We start from the raw sequence: 20,775 nt of genomic DNA, 5'->3' as shown, positions 1-20,775 counted from the left end.
TTTCTCCCATATAGGTCCTCCACAAAAATCAGAAGATATCATGAGGCAATGCTGAACTTGAAGTCTCAGAACTGATCTCAAAGTCTGGTACTCCCACCAAAACCTTAGACTAGTCACATACTGTCCTCTGGCCTCAATTTTCTCATTTATAAAAGAGGTAGTTAGAGTAAATGACTTTTAAGTTTCCCTCCAATATTAGACTACTGATGCTTTCTTCCAATTCAGTCAAGTTGTTCTCATTAGAGCTCATATGTACCACACTCATATCTGCCTCTTATAGATACACTAAGGAGATGGCATCTAAGGATTATGCTACTGTTTTAGAAGGGAATTTCTCAGCGTATTACTCACCTCCACTCCCCTCGAACCCTTTAGGGGTTGCCCTAAGTCAAATCAAAATCTTGGGCTTGGCAGAGATGCTGAGTTTTACTTTATAAGATGGTCTCTTCCAATTGGTTTGTGGGAAAAGAAATAAAAGTCTTTAAAATTTGGTTATCCTTTTCTGTCTAAAAGTTTACTTGTTTTCTTAAATTGGAAAAAATAAATAATGTTAATCAACAAATTACTAAACTGTATGTATTACTAAACTGTATGTAGCTTGAATGCTACAATGTAAGAATGGACTTCATCTAGATGATGTCTCAGGAAAGGAGATGAAGCTAAAACCTCTGTATTTGCCAGAATTAGATTTTTGGATAGGGGATTGGGATTATTAGAATAATTGAGTCATTTTTACAATTTTCCAGCATAAAGAGAACACATTCTCTTTAGGCAAATGATTTAGCTATGGCGACAAGGTTGGTAACTGTCTAGACTGGGATCAAGAGATTCATTTTGACATTACTACAGATTACATTTAAAGCAAAAACATCTCTTCAAAATAGAGAACTGAGGACATAGAGGAAAAAGTCATTCTCAAGAACAGTAGCTTCCTCAAGAATAGGAAAGGTAAAAGTAGAGTGACTAATATCCCCGCTCCCCTACTCATCAGCTCAGCCAGCAGTCATCACTAATAATATTACACGAGAAAAAGAAAAACAATCCAGAGAAGTTGTGACTTTGACAGGAATAGAAATTAGCAGAGCCAGATTTGGAACTGTGATTTTCCAATTCCTTTTTTAGATCTCTTCCCACTTCACTATATTCTCTTCCTCTCTTTTCCATTTCATCATTTATATATTCTTGTATCATCTCAAATTGTTGTTATAGACCCTTTCCAAATCCATCCTGCAAAAAAACTGCCTATTAGATATTTCTAAAGCACACTTCTGATCTTGCAATTTCACTGCTCAGGAAATGTTGTGTTTCATTCTTGCTTCAAGGATAAAAAGCAAACTCCTCCATTTAACCTTTAAAAAGTTTTATTTTCTAGGTTTAGTCAACACTTCCAGGATTGTTGCATACTATTCTCCACCCATTCTACAATCAATGTAAATGGACTTATTTGCTATTCTCCATACAGCATATATATATATATATTTTTTCCCTCTCTATAACTTTGCATAATCTGTTTCCCATATCACTCCTTTCTCACCACCAATCTTGAAATATCCCTTTTGCTCTTTCTCTGCATCTACTTATTGTTAACATTTGGTTAAGAACCACCACACTTTAGTGTAAACTTGTTTTCTTTGTTAACCTATGTATTTTATTGCATGTATTTAAAATATTATTCTGACATTCGTGCATTGTGGGGTGGATTTGTGAAATTATCCAACTATTTTGAAGAACAATCTGAAATACTCTCAAAGGGCTATAAAACATATCCTTTAATCCAGCAATGTCTTTGCTGGGTCTATAAGAGAATATAAAAGAAGAAAAACGTCCCATATGTGCAAAAATATTTGTAGCTACCTTTTTTATAGTGGCAAAAATACTAGAAATTGAGTGGATGCCCAACAATAGGGGAATAGCTGAATAAGTTATAGTATATGAGTGCAATGGAATATTATTGTCTTATTAAAAATAATGAGCAGGCTGATTTTAGAAAATCCTGGAAGGACTTGCAAGAACTGATGCTAACTGAAGTAAACAGAACCAAGAGAACACTGCACATAGTACCAATAATATTATGCGATGATCAAGTGATGGATTTGGCTCTTCTCGATGAGGTGATTCAATGAATTCTATTAGGCTTGCCATCTAAATCCAGAGAGAGAACTCAGGAGACAATATGGATTGAAGCAAAATATTTTCACTTTTTGTTTCTTTCTTTTTTCTTTAGCATGGGTTTTTTTTCCTTTTGGTCTGATTTTTCTTCCATAACATGATAAATATGGAAACATGTTTAAAAGAATTATACATATTGTATCTTTATCAGATTACTTGCTGTCTTAGGGAGGAGAGGAAAGAAGGAAGGGAGGGAGAAAAATTTAGAGCACAAAGTCTTTCAAAAAAAATGTTGAAAACCATCTTTACATATATTTGGAAAATATAATTCTCTTGAAAATATATCATTCTGAGAAATACATAGGTTTCATCAAATTGCTAAAAATAAAAAAAGTCTATAACAAAAAACGAAGTAGTTTGAAAAAATTGTGGAATGAGAGTGAGAAGACCCAAATTCTAATTATTATTGCATTATTAACTTTCTGGGCTTTTGATGGTTTATCAGTTCATTTTTGAGGTGCCATTTTCTCACATTTTTGTCCAGGAAACTGGATTAGCATTTCTAGTACAATACTTAATATCACTGATATTAGTGAGCATTTTTGTTTCATTCTTGATCTTATTGGAAAAGAATCTAGCTTATTCCCATTACAGATAATCCTCACTGATATTTTGATATAGATGCTTCTTATTGTTTTAAGAAAAAATCCATTCATACCTATGCTTTGAAGAATTTTTAATAAGACTTTAGTGTTACATTTTGACAAAGGCTTTGACTGCACCTATTGAGATAATCATTTGATTTTGATATTTTTGTTATGGATATAATCAATTATGTAAATAGTTCTACAAATCTGAAGTTGTTTTTTTTATAACTATGGTATTTATGCCTTTATCTATGACATTAATGAAAATGTTAGGCAACACAAGAACAAGAATAGTTCCAAGAGGCCTGTATTCAAACTGACAGCGTCATTATTTTTAATGACATTTCTAACTCAACCTACTCAATCAATTGTGAATATATCTATCAGAATCATCATATGACTTAGGTCTCTCCAGTTTTTCCATAAGAGTAATGTAAGAGTTCTACCCAAATGTTTTTTTTTAAATAGTAAAAAGCAAAATATTATTGGAACAGAGCATTTAATAAATAATATTTAATTACCTAAGTTGCAAGTCAGAGCTATTTGATTAAAAACAAGAAAAATGCTGCAATCTTTGCTTGTTTGCCATTTAATTTAAATATATTAATTTCATGTGAGTAAAATTTTGTTGACCACTGCTGTATTCTGCATTTTAATGGTAACATCATTCTCAGTTACAATTTAACCCCTATTATGTTGCAATGACTTGAAAAGTAGAATCTTATATATTTAAGATTCTATATGTTTAATAATTACAGTAACTCAAGAAATATAAAATAAGACTGAATAATAGAAATACATTCTTACTGTAAGAATATTATATAATTGTTATTACAAATTGAAATGAAATTGGGAAAATACAAAGTGATAATCAGCACAATAAATCTTGAAAAAATGCAGTCAATACTTTGTGAATTCAAATTCAAAATTGAAATTCAAAAATTCCTGATACAGTAGCATTAGGGGAATATTATCTAGAAAGTAAACTCTAAAATATCTTCTAAGGAAGATGACAAAATTAAAACATGAGGAAAATTTATGGTGTGAGAAGTCTTATTAGTAGAAAAACTTAGACCCTAACCTTAAATTAGATAAAGATATTTTCTAACTGGATAGTACTGGTCACAGACTTCTCATGCAACAAGTATTTTAAGGATCTATATTAGAAATCTTCTCAAGGCAGTATCAGAAAAGGTTTAAACTAGATTTGGAATCATTAAACTGGGGATAATTTGATATTATTAAAAGCCTAGCAGACCTCTGAACAAGATAGCTCTTAATAGAACTTACCAGATAACCCATTTTTTTAAAATTTGTGATGTTTCTAAGATCAGAGAAACCCCAAATCACAGATCAAGCGTTTTTACAAAAGCTAGAGGGGTGTTCTTAGCCTTCTTTACATAGTGACATAATATTGACTAAATTGGACAAGACCATTTGATAAAAAGACATGCTACCCAATTTTGTGATTCAAGAGACGGGAAAGAGGAAACAATAATAAAAAGCATTGATACAGCACTCACTATGTGCTAGGCATTGTGGTAAGATCACAGAATTTTTCTGAGAACTTAAGTTTAAAAAAATTGGAGGGATATTTGAACTACTATTTTAAGAAAGATGGTGTAACTGCATTTAGAAAATTGAGAAGTCAACAGTAGCAGGGACTGATAGGTAATTCTGGCCATCATTGCTCTGATACCTAATATATTTTAACAATAGTTTGATAGATAATCAGAATTGATATAAAAAAGGAATGACACTACCTGAGACCAGGAAGAGTCAGAATGATCCAAATGGACAAAGGAATTGATGTATGGTCTGAACCAAAGGTACAACCAGTACATCAGAGAACACTTGACTTAGAGGCAATCGTTTTTAAAAATGAAAATATTTGAACATAAACCTAGTAACTAAATTAAGGAAAACTTAGTTCCAAGAAATACCAAAACATCTCTTTGACTATGGGTTAAATAAATACAGAAAATTTGGTCATTGAGTAGAAAAAAAAGTGAAAAGACTTTTATAGAGTTAATCAGTTTCATTATGCAATTATTGATATAAGTGTAAATTCTACATCTATGTAAATATGTAAATGCTTACATATGCAAACTTGAAAGCTTAAGAGAATCTTGTACCAAAACTCTTTAGAGAGCTAGAATCAAAATGTGCTCATTAAAGTGAAATTATAAAGATATAAACATGTTCAATAATTATAAACATTTTGTTTTCTTATATAAAAATTCAAATGATTACACCACCTATTTTTTCCCCAAACTCCCTACATGTTAGCAAAATGTGACTAACCAGTGGGAGAAAATAAATGGAAATTTTCTTTCTCCATTAAATTTCAAATCTTTTCCTGAAAAAAAGACAGAATCTTGTACCAAAAGAGTGATGTTTATTAGCAAGTAATAATCACTAATAAAAGGCTTAGTGAGATATTTGCTATCATATATAATATCTGGAGTTATTAGCTTTGCAGCATGTTATCACTGAAAAGTTCAAAGACTGTCATCACAGAGCAAAATTTCAAATGACTACTGACTACAATCCTTTGACATTTTTTCATTGCCAACGTATAAATTTATTGTCAGAAAAGACTAATAGCATTAGGAAATTTTTAATGCCAAATGCCAGACAACTAATGTGAATACTGGTTTTCAACCTCAAAAGCCACATGACATCAAGATCAAAATAAAATGAATGAAAGCTCCAGGGAAACTGGTGATAGACAAATGGAAGTATAGCTAAGATTTTGAATTTACATAAGATAATATGACATCAGTATGTTTGTATCTTGTTTTCTTAAACCAATACTTTCCCTTAAGTTGACTGCCTGGAGAAATCAAGTTGCCCATGAAGATCTCTGAAAAGTAAAATTAAAATGAGTTAAGAAAAAGTAAGTGAAGTTAAATGATTCAAATTTCATTCTCAAGAAATCACCTTACTATTTTTTTATTTTTAATTAATTTTATAATTATAATTTTTTGACATTACATATGCATGGGTAATTTTTTTTTACAACATTATCCCTCGTATTCACTTTTCCAAATTTTCCCCTCCCTTCCTCTACTCCCTTCCCTAGATGACAGGCAATCCCATACATGTTAAATGGAAATTAACTTACTATTAAGACAATGGTAGAAATTAGCTGTGTAATGATGTGTTACGCTGAGCTCTAATGTTTATATTGGTTTATGGCCAAAAACAAACAAAACATAATGATCTTTGACAGATGAACCAAAAGAGAACTCTTGAACGAATAAGACACCAATTATATTGACTTAATATGGCCTAAAATTCTGTGCCTAGAGAGAGACAGACAGCATAGCATAATGCACAGAGAAGTTGTGAAAGCTGACAACCAGGAAGACCTAAATTCAAGAACCACTTCTAATACATACTGATCATGTAATCCTAGAAATTATTTTAATCTCTCAGAGTTTTAGGCAACTCTCTAAGGCACAGAGAAAATTGCTTTCTATGTTGGTAAAGTACATTTTTTCAACTAAGAATTATCTATGTCAAGGAAATCACTTATCTACTCTCTATCCCTGAGTTGGCAACAACTGTTAAATGAAAAGTAAAAGAAATTTAATTCATTAAAACAAATTTAATTAATTCATTAAAGGTAAAACCAAGTTCTGCTATCTATTTGGAAACTGAAATTGGCTATGAAAGAAATCAGATTATATTTATACACTTATTCATTTCACATGAACTTCTTAAGCTTCTACAAAGCATAATAGAGTCAAGTACAGAAGAGACTTAGCCTTGGCTCTCAGGGAGTTTCAGAGTTGGAAGAGGATTTGTAGGTCTTTTATTCCAACAACCCAAACAAAAATTCAAATTAAAGTATATTCCCAAAGTGAATCTAGTCTTTGAGTACTCTAATAAAGTTCACCACTTCACATTGTGAAGTATTCCATTTTTATATGATTTTAATTATAAGGAAATTTTTCTTTATATCAATCTTAATCTTACCTTTCTGAACTTCAAAGTACTGTTCCTAGCTCTAAACTCGTGGCCCAAGCACAGCAAATTTACTTGTGACTACCTGTCTAATATATGAACACAGATATATTACAAGTTTTCTCCTCTCCTCTCCTCTTCATACCAAAACTTTCATTTCCTTCAATGAATTCTGACCTAACATGACCTCAATATCTTTCACCATCCTAGTGCTTCTCCTCTGGACATTCAGTAACTCATAAGTCTTCTTATTAATATATGTTGGTCAGGATTGACTATAATATTGAGATATGATCTGGCTTGAGCAATGTGACTATCACTTTTACTAATATAGATAATCTATGAAAGTTAAGTTTTTCTATTGTTATAATGTTCAAATTTTGAGGTTTCAGTCCTTTAAAACCACCAAACACTTTTCAATCTCATTGCTATGTAGCAAAAGTTCTCTCATATTATTCTTGTGAAAGGGGATTTTTGAATTTATTTTATTTTATTTATTTTGAATTTATTGTAAGCACTTATATTATTCCTTACTTCATTTCATCTTTTGAAATTCAGCCCAAAGTTTTTACTTTTTGGAGGATTTAGGGATCCTGATTCTGTCATCTAATTATCAAACCTTTTTTATCCTTTATTCTTGAAGAGGACTATGACATAAGGGAAATGATGCCATGGCATCCAAGTGAATTGGATTTGAGGAAGGGAGGGCTGGGCAAGGTCACCTGCCTCACTTTTACCTCCAGAGCCATCTGGGTCCAGTGGCCAGATATAGAACAAAATGACTGGAGATGGCCTTGGATGAAATAGGATATTTTGGCCTTTTTAAGCTAAGGTCTTCAATGGGCTTGATTGGGGCCACATACTAGGCTAGGTAGCAATTTCTTTTCACCTAGTCCAAAAACTTTGTCTCAATTACTAGCAGAATAAATATTCCAATAATATTCCAATTAACTATAAAACTTGTTGAAAAAAAGAAAGATGTTATGGTTTTTATAAAATCATACTGACTTGCAATCATCGCTTCCTTCTTTGGATAGATTGTGACCATCCCTTTAGTAACATTACTTAATTTTTGTCAAGAATTATAATGAGACTCCCTCATGCAGTTTCCATTTAGTGTCATTTTTGAGATTTGGATTACTCGACCTTTTCCATCCTTAGTGCCCTTTTAGTTTATACAAAATCCTCAAATATTCATAGCATTTCCTAAGCAGTTATAACAGTATGTTTCAATTGCATGTAAATAGATATCATGTTGACCATGTAATTTGGATTCATGATATCATATTCTAAACATCATGTATTTTTTAATTATTTTTCCTGAACAACGAGAAAACATAAATGAGAATTTTGGCACACAGATAATTAGAATGTCAATAATACCATGGTAAATATTAAAAAGGAATATAGAAGATTGATGTATCATAAGGAAGAAATGACTTCTGAGGAAGGTTATATGTAGCAGTTGTCATTGGACAGGGACCTTGATAAGGAGAAGATAGAAAAAAATAGGATTTCACATCATAAGTCATAAATCAGTAATAAAAAGGTATTAACTTATGTTACTTTCAACTCATAATATAATGAGTCAAAAGATAATTGAATGATAGAAACTACATAACTGGGAGGGACCTCAGAAGTCATATACTACAATCTCTAGTCAAATTATAAACCTCTTCAAAACCCTCAATAAATATGCATCAAACATCCCTGAGTCATAGGAAAAGCATTATATTATGAAGCAACCAGTTTCAGGTTCATGTTTGAACACTTCTAATTGTGAGAAAGTTTCCTTTTGTTGAACTGAAATCTACCAATATTTATTATTTTTCTTTTCTTTGTTCCTCCATTTTCACAAAGTAATTTAGAGCCTGATTCTGAACCATCAAAAAGAGAACCACAAAATGTCAGAATTCAGATACTCAGACTTTCCTTAAGCTAACATATATAGAATATATGCAAATAAGTCTAATTTTACATAATTAATATTGATTCTAAAAGGAGGAGTGATCTCAATCATTATGATGAACCTACATGGCAATACAAATTTCTTTATTGAGAAATTAGGAGCTGAAAGATTGCTGGAAAAAAGTAACAATATTGAGAAGAGAATCATTATCACACCAATAAAAAGGTAAAGAATTGTTTCATCTGTTAGAAATATAACAAGGAAGGAAAAGGTTACTGAAGATAGAGCTCTTCACTAGAAAGTTGGTCATTTTTTTAATACTTTTCAAGTTCAATTTTCATAGAAACTGGAATCCTGCTATATGCTTATAAATGGTAACTTGCCTAAATTATCAAACAGAAACTAGAGTCTATTTCTCAGAGGAAGGTGATCCAGTTTAGCTCAATAACCCTCTTAGATCATGTAGAAAAGAGATTCTAGCTTTAGTAATCTTTGCCTTGCCTGTCCATTCCATTCTGGCAGACATGGCCCCTGTTTTCAGAGATGGGTCAAGCTTCAGATTATATTTATCAGTGCCAAAGAATAGCCACATAAATAGATTAAGAAAACCAACATTAATATAAAGATTTCATATAGATAGTACCATAAGAGAGAGCGGAAAGAAGGAATATAGTCATATCTAATATAGTGTGTTTAAGATGTATTTTGAAGGAGAGAAAGAATCCTAGGAGACAAACTTGAAGAGAATATACATTCTAGACAAAGGAGAATGGCAACTTAAACTCAAAGTAATGGGAAATGGAACAGTATTTGTAAGGAACAGATACATGGATTAAACTAGCAGACCCAAGTGGTGCTGTAGAAGTTGAAGCAGTAAAAGAAATGATAATGATAATAGTTTTATTTTGTAAAGGGTGCTATGATTAAGGGAAAGTTTCCTATAGAATAGAAGAAATGTGAAAATTCTTTGCAGAGGTAAAAGAATCAGTTGAATGGGTGAGTTAGAAATTAATTATATTTGATAAAGCAAGGATTAGAGAGAGGGATGATTTTTTTTAAAAAAGGATGACATCAAGAGCATAGGAGGAAAGGTTAGATTTAGAAGTCTAATAAGCTTAGTATAATCAGGTCATTAGGATATTTTTCTTAAACCTAAAAGTTGTTAAGTCTCATACAGTTTCTCCACACAACTTTAAATTACTTCAGGGATTACAGAATCCCTCAGAACATTGAAGAGGAAGCTGATCCAGTAATTAAGTCTTTGAAACTCTCCAGGGGCCACTGTGTAAAGCAAACATGGAAAGAAAAACTACAAACATACAATTCCTCTCCACATAAGTTAATATAATCACTAAAGAGTAAAAGTTGAAAAACTCTCTTGACTCTGACAAGATTTCGCTATATTGCTGAATTGTAGAAACCTTACCCATTGGTCTGACAATATGACATAGGAAACAATGACAAAAGTCAGTATAGATAAAATAGTTTTGCACAAAAAAATGTTTCAGAATATAATCAAATAAAAGTTAGGAAACTTTAAAGGTGGCTAAAGGCACTAAGGGGTTTTTTGAAATGTTTAAAATGGCTTTTTATTTGTTCACAAAGTTGAAAAAACAGCAACTAAAGGACTTGTTAAGAATGGAGGAAAAGATGAAGGTTCTTCTAAGTTAAAAGGTAAATGAGGATCATGGGTGCTGTCCCAGGAAGAGTCCTGTTTGGAGATGAAAGCATTAATATGACCTTGGAAATGGAAATTGAATTAAAATAGAAATAAATATTGATAGGAATGAGAATGGAAGACAGGTAGCACCTAATGGAAAACCCTACCATGGAAATCATCTAAACTCCAAATGAAGAAATTCCAAAGCAAACTGAGCAAGACACATGAAGAATTATTTTTTCCTGAATTAGAAAGAATATATTATTTTGATATCTCTTGTCTCATTCATGAAGGATTATAACATCAAGTCACCTTTTATTAAGTTATATCATTGGCTCTAGGTCCTCATCTCATTTCCTCATCAATTAAATCAGTTGTTTGAATAAGACTATATTAAGTCTTTAGAATCTTTACCTATATCTGTACTTCTATCTATACTTCTTCTGAAGTTTTAATTCTAGATTCTAAAGTTCCTTCCAGTTCTGGCATTTTATAAACTAATCACATTTGAATTCCATCATTCTATAATCTGTGATCTAGGGTGCATTTTAGCTGTGATATTTCATGTTCTGTGTTTTTTTCCCCCTCTATGTGTAACATTTAATTTATTTTCAGGATTTTAATTTTATGTTCTACATTCTTATGTTCTCTCCAGTCTTTCCTTTCTATGTTTTGTACTATAAGATATTACATTCTAAGTCTTGCATTTAGAATAGTGTACTATTATGACTTCTACTAGTACTAACATTTTATCATTCTATGGTTCACTGTTACTGAATGGAAAAATTTGTATCTAAGTCAGAGGACACATAATAATACCTCAGAGGAAAAAATTATTCTCTTTCCCTTAGTACTTGCTTCTAAAATGTGTTTAAGGAAAGAGTCTTGTGTGAGAAAAAAATTATGTAGAAACAATGTGTTACTTGGCAAGGTAAGTATAATAATCATAATAACAGATAGCATTTATGTCATGTTTAAAGGTTTCCAGTGAACTAACATAGTTTATCTCATGGTGATCTTTATAGTAATTGTCTGAAGCAGAAGCTATCATTGTCCCATTTTATAGGAGAGTTAAAACCATGAATCATCCTGTCTCCTATGAAAATGAGAGGATATTTTGTAATAAGCCTATAGAAAAATTGATCAAAAGCAGTAGTGTGAATTTTTTATTTTGTTTTGTTTTTGGAGGGACTAGGGTTAGCAGATTTAAATTGGAACAGATCATAAATGTACTAAAATGGCATGAATATAGAAATTAGATGCATCCAATGTATCCAATCAAAGATCATGGAAAAAGTATACAAGATGCAGATGAAGATAATTTTTTGCAAGTAATAGGGCAAATTGAGTGGTAAAGGAGAAAGAGATAAATAGAACAGTTGACCAAGAGGGTAACAAAGCCATGTAACAATTTCCTAAAAAGTATAGGAAACTTATCTATGTTTGTAGATGAGTAGGATCCAAGGAAGAAAGAGTGAGAAAAAAATGGGATTCACTGATGCAGAAAGACTTTGGAAAAAGGAATAGGAGAAGATGGCATCAATGGAACAGACAGATAACTTATTCAGAGAATTCTGAAGATAACACTTATTTCAAGAAAAGGTCAAGGAAAGCTGAAGATGAAATTTTGAAATTAAGACTTAGATGACACTTCATCTTTCTAAATTGTATTTAATCAGATTTAAAAAATTAAAATATCAACCCATGCCTCCTTCCAAGTGTTATTTTTACTGAACAAATAAAATAAGAATATTAAAGCGTTCTATACAGCATGCTAAACTTTGCTTACCATAGTATATAATCTATATGACAAGTTAATCCAATTAGAATTTCAGGGGTTTCCAGAGATTCTACTAAAAGCTATTAGAAAAAATTTACAACTTTAGTAAAGTTGCAGGATACAAAATAAATCCACATAAATCCTCAGCATTTTTATACATCACCAACAAAATCCAATAGCAAGAGATACAAAGAGAAATTCCATTCAAAATATCTGTAGATAGCATAAAATATTTGGGAATCTATCTACCAAAGGAAAGTCAGGAATTATATGAGCAAAATTACAAAACACTTTCCACACAAATAAAATCAGATTTAAATATTTGGAAAAATATTAAATGCTCTTAAATAGGCCAAGAGAATATAATAAAGATGACAATACTCCCTAATCTATTTATTTAGTGCTATACCAATCAGATTCCCAAGAAACTATTTAATGACCTAGAAAAAATAACAACAAAATGCATATGAAAGAACAAAAAGTCAAGAATTTCAAGGAAACTAATAAAAAAAAAAATCAAAGGAAAGTGGCTTAACTGTACCTGATCTAAAACTATATTATAAAGCAGTGGTCATCAGAACCATTTGGTATTGGTTAAGAAATAGATTAGTTGATCAGTGGAATAGGTTAGGTTCACAGGACAAAATAGTCAATAACAATAGCAATCTAGTATTTTGACAAACCCAAAGATCCCAACTTTTGGAATAAGAATTCACTATTTGACAAAAACTGCTGGGGAAAACTGGAAATTAGTATGGCAGAAACTAGGCATGGACCTACACTTAACACCATATACCAAGATAAAATCAAAATGGGTTCATGATTTAGGCATATAGAACGAGATTATATATAAATTAGAGGAACATAGGATAGTTTACCTCTCAGACTTGTGGAGGAGGAAGGAATTTGTGACCAAAGAAGAACTAGAAATCATTATTGATCACAAAATAGAAAATTTTGATTAAATCAAATTAAAAAAACTTTGTACAAGCAAAACCAATGCAAACAAAATTAGAAGGGAAGCAATACACTGGAAAAAAACATTTTTATAGTTAAAGGTTCTGATGAAGGACCCATTTCCAAAACATATAGAGAATTGACTTATTTATATGAAATCAAGCCATTCTCCAATTGATAAATGGTCAAAGGATATGAACAGACAATTTTCAGATGATGAAACTGAAACTATTTCCACTCATATGAAAGAGTGTTCCAAATCACTATTGATCAGAAAAATGCAAATTAAGACAATGCTGAGATACCACTACACACTTGTCAGATTGGTGAAGATGGAATAGGAATAGGATAGAATAAGGAACAGAAAAAAGATAATGATGAATGTGGGAGGAGATGTGGGAAAACTGGGACACTGATGCAGTATTGGTGGAGTTGTGAACAAATCCAACCATTCTGGAGAACAATTCGGAATTATTCCCAAAAAGTTATCAAACTGTGCATACCCTTTGATCCAGCAGTGTTACTACTAGTCTTAGATCCCAAAGCAATACTAAAGAAGGGAAAGGGACCTGTATGTGCCAAAATGTTTACAGCAGCCCTTTTTGTAGTGGTTAGAAACTTGAAAATGAATGAATTTCTATCAATTGGAGAGTGGTTGGGCAAATTGTGTTTCATGAATGTTATGGAATATTATTGTTCTGTAATAAAAGACCAGCAGGATGAATACAGAGAGGCTTGAGAGACTTAACATGAACTGATGCTGAATGAAATAAGCAAAACCAGGAGATCATTATACACTTCAACAACAATACTGTATGAGGATGTATTCTAATGAAAGTGGATATCTTCAACAAAGAGAAGATCTTATTCAGTTCCAATTGATCAATGTTGGACAGAATCAGCTACACCCAGAGAAGGAATACTGGGAAATGAATGTGGACTACTTGCATTTTTGTTTTTCTTCCCAGGTTATTTTTACCTTCTGAATCCAATTCTTCTTGTGCAACAAGAGAACTATATGGATCTGCACACATATATTGTGTCTAGAATATACTTTAACATGTTTAATATGTATAAGACTGCCTGCCATCTAGGGGAGGTTTGGAGGGAAGGAAGGGAAAAGTTGGAACAGAAATGAGTTCAAGGGACAATGTTGTAAAAAATTACCTATGTATATGTTCTGTCAATAAAAAACTATAATTTACAAAAAGGAATTTCAGGGGTTTTCCCCTTACTAAAATCAACTCTACCATATGTACCATTGATACTATTTCCTTTAGGACCTTACTCCTTCAGTTATAATCTTTTCTCTTATTCATCTTCAGTATCTCTTTCTCTGATGGACCCTTTTCTCTCTTTCTTCAAAAAAATAATGTCTTAATATTTTACAAAGAAAGAAAAAAACTTTTCTTGCTACCCCTCTCAACATAATATTTTATCTTTCTACAATGTCAAACTTCTAAAACGCAGAGTCTAAAATCTTGTCTACAGTTCTTATGAACCTATTCCTTCATACAATTCTGATAATCTGGCTATTTTCCCCACAATTTTACTGCAATTGCTTTGTCTAAATGAAAGGTTCTTAACCTGAAGTCCACAGATCTTTAAAGGGTCCATGGACAAATTTCAGGGCTGTGGTTATATTTTTAGTATTTCCAAAACTACATTTCAATATAAATGGTTTCCTTTGTAATCTGTCATATTTTATTGTATTCATTTAAAAGTATTATTCTGAGAAGTTGTCCATTTTTTTAGTTGTTCAGTAGGTTTCAGTCTTGTCTGATTATCCATGACTCCATTTGAGTTCTCTTGGCAAAGATGCTAGAAGATGTGTGTGACTTTTTTTTTTCCTCTGGGTCATTTTGGAAATGGAGAATTGAAGCAAAAATGGCTAAGTGGCTTGCCTAGGATCACACAGCTGGTAAGTGTCTGGGGTCAGATTTGAACTCACAAAGTTGACTCTTTTTGAATCCTGGCCCAGCACACTACCCTATGGTACTACCTACCTGCCAAAGAACTCCATGGGCTTCATCAAATTGCCAAAAGGGTCCAGATATTTTTTTAAAGTTAAGAATCCCTGCTTTGAAGTAACTGCAGAACATGTTAAATTTATTGACAAATGAAATCTCTTTTTTTCTATCATATCCTTGACTTTGATGAAGTATTTGATACTGTGGACCACTAAAACTTCAATACTCTATTGAAGTACTCTATTCCTTCAGCTTTGATAACTTTGTCCTCTTAGTTTTCTGATTTTCTCTTCAACTACATTTTCTTTCTTGGCTCTTCAATTTTTACCTATCCTTTAAATAATATTTTCATGGTTACTCTCTCTTTCTCTCTATACTTGCTTTTCAAGTGAATGAAAGTTGTCTATCTTCCTCTCTAAATTCTCTAAATTGTTTAAAAGTTTAGTTTTCCTTTTAAAATACTTTAAAATAAGCTTAGTAACAAGTTTAAAAATTCTATTTCCCTGGAAAATATTTTTAATTGAAGAACATTGGAGAAATCTAGCAATATTGAAAAGGTAATAATTATCACGCCAATAAAAAAGAGATCAAGGATTAGTTTCATCTGTTAAAATAGAAGGATCACCGAAGATTCAATTTTTCACTAGAGAGTTAGACATTCTTCTAATAATTTTCAAGGTTGGTTTTTATAGAAGCTAGGATCCTGATATGTACTTATGAAAGGTATTTTGAATCAATAAACAGAAATCACAAATATAAGCTACATTTCTCAGAGAGAAATAATAATACTATTTAGCTCAATAACCCTCTTGGAGTTTGGAAAAAAAGAGATCCCAGCTTGGTGGTGTTCTTTAGACCACCCTGTCCATCCCATTCTGACAGCCATGACCTTTGGCTATCTTTCTATCCTCAGAGGTGGATCAGATTATATTTATCTTGCTATCTACTAGGCACATCAATACATTAAGACAATCTGTATAAACACAAGTCTTATATAGATACAATCTAGCTAGCACAATACTTTTAAAGTCAGAGGGGAAATAAGAAATAGAATAATATCTAATAGAGTGTTTAAACTGATTTTGAAGAGTTAAAGGAAACCCAGTGAGCAAACTGAGGAGAACATACATTCTAGACATGGGGTATTGGTCATTCAAATACAAGGAAATGGAAGACGGAGTGTTAGTTATGAGGACCAGACACATGGATTTAGCTAACAGACTTATATAGAGCTATAGAAGTTGAAGCAGTAAAAGAGAACATAATAAAAAAGTGAATTAAAGAGATATAATGATGAAGGACAAGTTTCTAATAGGATAAAAGATATGTAAACATTTTGCTGAGGTAAAAGAAGCTGTCAAAAGGGTGAGTTGGAAATGAATTATAATATTTGATAGAACAAGAATTGGAGAGAGGAATGGTTTTAAAAAGGAGTACCATCAAGAACATAGGAGGAAAGGTTAGATTTAGAAGTCCAATAAGGTTAGTTTAATCAGATCATTAGGATATTTTTCTTAAACCTTCTAAAAGTTGTTAAGTCCTACATAGTTCCTCCCTACAACTTTAAATTACTTCAGGAATTAAAGTCCCTAAGAACACTGGAGAAGAGACTGAAGGAGGGACAAATTGGCATACAGATCCAGTAATTGAGTCATTGAAACTTTCCGAGTATGCAGGTTAGAGAAGGCATGGAAGGAAGAACTAGAAGCATAGGATTCCTCTCCATACAAGTTAATATAATCACTAAAGAGTAAAAGTTGGAAAACTCTCTTGACTGGCAAAACTTTTCCATTACTGAATTGTAGAAGCATTGCCCATTTGTCTTAGAGTATGATAAAGGAAAAATGATAGAAAAGTTGGTTTGGAAAAAATTCCATTTATAAAAACAATTGCAGCAAATTTTGTATATAATTACACAAAAATCTAGGAAATGTTAGATACAATTAATATATATATCTATGTGTTTCGTGATGCTGAAAGACATTGTCATTTCTTGAAATATTTAAAATAGGTTCTTATTTATTCACAAAACTCGAAAAAGAACAACTAAATGACTTGATATGAATGGAGGAGAAAAAGAAGACTTTTCTAAGAAAAAGGTAAATGAGGATCATGGGTGGTGTCCTAAGAAGGGTACTTTTTTTTTGGAGATGAAAGCATTAGTATGAACTAGAAATGAAAATTGAATTAAGACAGAAATATTAATAGGAATAGGAAGATAAAGTAGCTTGGATCATATGGAAAAATCTAATATGGAAGTAATTTAAATTCCAAGCAAAGAAACTGCATAGTAAATTGAATGGGAGGTGAAAAAAATTTTTTTTTCTGAAGCAGAAATAATCTAATAATTTAAAATATCTCATTTCTCTCACTCATGAATGATTGTAACATCATTCACCTTTTATTCATTTCCAACATTGATATTGACTAAGCCTTAGACTCTCTCTGGGACTGTTTCTCATTAATTAAATAGGTTGCTTGAACAAAATTATGTCTAAGGTTCCTTCTTGGGGGTTCTAAGGTTCCTTTCAGTTCAGGGATTCTATATACTAATCACATTTCAATTCTACCATTCTATAATCTGTGTTCTAATGTACCAGTCATTTGTGACATTTTGTGTGGGGGGGTTTGGAAGAGTAGGATCCCTTCCAGTCCTAATACTTAATTTCCTTTCCAGGTTTTCATTTTATATTCTATGTCCTTACATTCCTCCAGTACTTTCTATGTTTTGCACTATAAGGTATTGAATTCTAGGTATTGCATTAAGTATAGTATATTATCTAATTTCTATTAGTTCTAACATTTTATCATTCTATGGTTCACTATTACTTAATAGAGGAATTTGGTATCTAAATCAGAGATCACAATAGTATCTCAGAAGAAAAACAATAATTTCTTTCTCTTAGTTCTTGATTCTCAAATATATTTAAGGAAATGGTCTATACTCAGGGGGAAAAAACCCAAAAATTGGTAGAAACAAGGTAATACTTGGTAGGGAAAGCATAATAATCATAATAATAGATAGCATTTATATCATGTCTCATGTGATCCTCACAGTAGTTCTCTGAAGGATGTGCTATCATTGCCTCATTTAACAGAAGAGTATAATGTTGTAGAAATGAAAATGGAGGGGAAATTTTTTTCATGGTTCACTCTGTCCTTTATTCATTTTCTTTTCTGGTGATGTCATTTACTCCTATTAATATAACTAACTCCTTTATGTAAGTGATTCCTAAATCTCTAAATCCAACTCCCTTCTATTCTAAAATATCCTATCTCCTAAATTCACTTATTCAATTTATATCATTATACCAGAACCCTGTATTCAATATTCCAAAACTGAACTCATCCTCCCTCCAAAAACATCCTGTCCATTTTTCAGTTTCTTTATTTTTATTGATGTACTTATCAACATACTCGATCTTATCAATAATTTATAATTCTTCTCTACCCATCACATACATCAGTTGCTGAGTACTGCCCATTTGAGCTCTCTATTATCTCTTACATCTATGCAATCTTTGCAACAATAACACTACTACCCTGATTTTGATTTTTACAACTTCTGCCCTGGACTATTGCAATAGCCTCTTAACTTGTCCTTGTTTTACATATCCTCTGCATGTTGTCAGAGGAAGAGGTTTCTTTTCTCAGTCCCAAGACTAATTCCTCCAGCTATGCTCTTGATTACATTTCCATTTCCTCTGGGACTTCATGACTTTAATCATCACTCTCTGACTCTATTTTCTCCCTTCTTAAATCTATATTTCAAATGGCACAGACACATGCACACACACACACACACACACACACACACACACACATACACATACACACACACACACACACACACACACACACACAAGTTCTCAACTTACAAACTTTGATGAGTGGTCCTACCAAATAAAATTTGTTATACGCAAGGTCCTACACAATCTGGTTCCAACTTATATTATCAGCCTTATCTCACTTATATCTTTTCCATATTCTACATTTCTGCTAATATGGAATACTTACTATCCTATGTTTTTACCCAAACCTGTTTTTATTCACTCTCCCACACGTATGGAATGGATTGCTTCTTTTTGTTTCTGGAGATCAAAATACCTCCCTTCCTTCAAGGAGCAATTCAGATATAATCTTATTCAAAAATTCATCTTTAGTTTTCACTTGTCCAATCTCCAAACTAAAAATGATCATTTCCTCCTCAAATTTCTTCCAGTTCTTTGTCATGGCCACTATTTTGTAGTGATGGATATAACATGCCTTATCTCAAAGATTCTTAATCAAAGATCTGTGGATATTTTTTCAATATTTTAATAACTATTTCAGTATAACTGGTTTCCTTTGAAATCCAATGTATTTTATTTTATGCAGTTAAAAACATTATTCTGAAAAGGTCCATAGGCTTCATCAGAATGTCTTAAGGGATTCATGACACAAGAAAGGGATTAAAGGCTCCTTTGTCATGTTATAGTTATTTGCATATACATGTTTAATCTCTACCTCAACCACAAAAAAATTAGGTTGTAAGTTATAATATGTCTTCTCTCACTTTTTTATTCCTGTAACCAAGTTAAGATCTTATTAATAATGGGCTTTCAGAAAAAGTTTGAGTTGAGTTTAATTAAATGCAAAGACACTGATCATAGTTATACAAAATGAAGCAATATCTTAAGACACCAAGAGAAGCATGAAGTCACAGAATCAGAGAGTATGGAAAAACTTTTGTGTTAAGCCAACATACAATTAATTTGAGTATATGTTAACAATACTCAATAACAAATTACAGAGGCATTTAGAATAATTTATATTCTATTTTTTCAACTTGCTACAATAAAATATTGATTTTATATTTGATTCCATTCTCTTCTTGATCTATTTTGTAACTGCCTAAGCTATGTTTCTTTTACCTTTGTTTCACTTTACTTGTTTAAAAGTTCAATCTTCTTCTCTAAGTTAAGTTTAAAAGTTTGGTATTCCTCTTAAAATACTTTAATTAAAAGAAGCCTGCTATCTTAAGTTTAAGAATTCTGTTTCCCTATAAATAATGTTTAATTGAAGGAAAATTATCTCTACACCACTGACTGTCTTTGAATCATAAGTGAAAATATGTTATCTCTTAGATTCTGAAGAATAGCTTTTCTGTGAATCATTCCATGTCAAGATAGACTGTTACTTCTGTTCTACTAATAAGCAGATGAACTCTATCAATCAAACTTTTCTAATAGCATGGAAAAAAATGGTGGTTGTTGGGCTCAAATGACTAACTAATCATATTGCTCTGTTGTCTGCAATGTTTTTAACTATATAACGAATAATATTTATTGTTTTTTCATCTGTGATGTTTACTGTTCTTTTTTTGTGCATCTCAAAAAAAATCTATGAAAAGCCTAGCTCACCTTACCTCATATTCTTTTAGATTACTGAGGAGCTGAGAGATCTCATTAATTGGTAATTGCTAGCCTTACAAATAAATTGATTGTGCTTGCAACTTTGTGACTCACTAAACCTTAATTTCAGTTATGACATTGAATACCCATTTTCCTTATTTTCTTTTGTAAGTTTGTTCATATGTATATGCAACTTGTCAATGAAAATAGTGCTAAAATAAAATATTATAATGAATAAAAGAGAAAAAGTTAAATATATATGCATGTATATATATACATATATATATATATACACACACACACACACAAATATAAATCACTGTTACTTATTGCAATTTGTCTTTCCCTAAATTTTTTAGGTAATCTAGGTGCAGTAAC

The sequence above is a fragment of the Sminthopsis crassicaudata genome, chromosome 1 (assembly GCF_048593235.1).
Source record: "Sminthopsis crassicaudata isolate SCR6 chromosome 1, ASM4859323v1, whole genome shotgun sequence".
NCBI lineage: Eukaryota > Metazoa > Chordata > Mammalia > Dasyuromorphia > Dasyuridae > Sminthopsis > Sminthopsis crassicaudata.
Note: the sequence above shows the minus strand (reverse complement) of the source record.